The following is a 1,201-nucleotide window of genomic DNA, read 5'->3' as shown; positions in this document are numbered from 1 at the left end:
TGGTCGATTTTAGCGAAAGCTATACTGTATTAATCGACAAAAACATTGTTTTACCCAAAACAGATGAGGAGTGGACGCGTACCACACATCGAACGGATTTATAAATCTACATTCGGAAAAGCGTCATTTATCTCTACTCAACAATCGTGGCCGAAACATTGTTTTGTATCACTTAAGACAATATATCTTTCATTTATGAAAAAGATTTTTGATTAATCGCACGGCGGCGAGAAAAAAGTTTGATTGGTTGGAGGTATTTTGAGTGATGGCGAGAACTTGGATGAGCGAGATATACATCTCGAATCCTAGCCTCAGGAGTGCATGGTATACAGTATGTTCCATTTCCATCTTTATTAAAAAAAGTTAAAATAGGAATTAAGTATTTTGGAATTTGATTGAGAAAGGGTTTGAAGAAACCGCATTGACAGTTTTAGAAGATGGCGAGAGTTAAGATTGGCGAGGCATACGTCTCGAATCTTAACCTCAGGAGTGTATGATATACATCATGTTCCATTTCCACCTTTATTGAGAAAAGTGTTTAAATAAGAATTAGGTGTTTTGAGTTTTGTTGTGAAAATGACTTGACCTAGATCAAGTATTGATGGACGTTTGAGAAATTTGAATGAGTGTTTGAGGAAAAACAAAATGGATAAATTGGATGATGGCGAGAGCTAGGATTGGCGAGATATACATCTCGAATCCTAGTCTCAGGAGTGCGCGGTATACACCACGTTCCACTTCCATCTTATTGAAAAAGGTCTTGAATATGAATTAATATTTTTTGAGTTTTTATCAGAAAAAATGGCTTGACGTTGAATCAAGCGTTTGATGAAAGTTTGAAAGAAATGGAATAGAATAGGAGGGAGAAATGAATTGATTTGTTTATTGAGAAAATACTCGACGTTGGATCGAGTCATATTTTTTGTATTTTTTGAAATTGTTGATTTTATTCTTTTACTAGTAACTAACTAAACAACCAAACAATAAAGAAATAAAATAGTACAAGATTATTACACATCGGGGGAGTGGGGTACATTTTGTCAAATGGGGGTTCAAAAATCATGAAATAAATAAGTCGGACCCAAACAACAAATAATGCATGAGTGTAAGTGCAAGGGAACCGACTCATTGTAAGAAAGCCCAAGAGTAAGCTATGTGAGGTTGATGGCGATGCTTAAAAAGCAATCGACTTACAAGGGTG

Source organism: Lathyrus oleraceus, chromosome 5 (genome assembly GCF_024323335.1).
Source record: "Lathyrus oleraceus cultivar Zhongwan6 chromosome 5, CAAS_Psat_ZW6_1.0, whole genome shotgun sequence".
In the NCBI taxonomy this organism is placed as follows: Eukaryota; Viridiplantae; Streptophyta; class Magnoliopsida; order Fabales; family Fabaceae; genus Lathyrus; species Lathyrus oleraceus.
The sequence above is the reverse complement of the archived record's forward strand: the minus strand, read 5'-3'. Positions refer to the sequence as shown.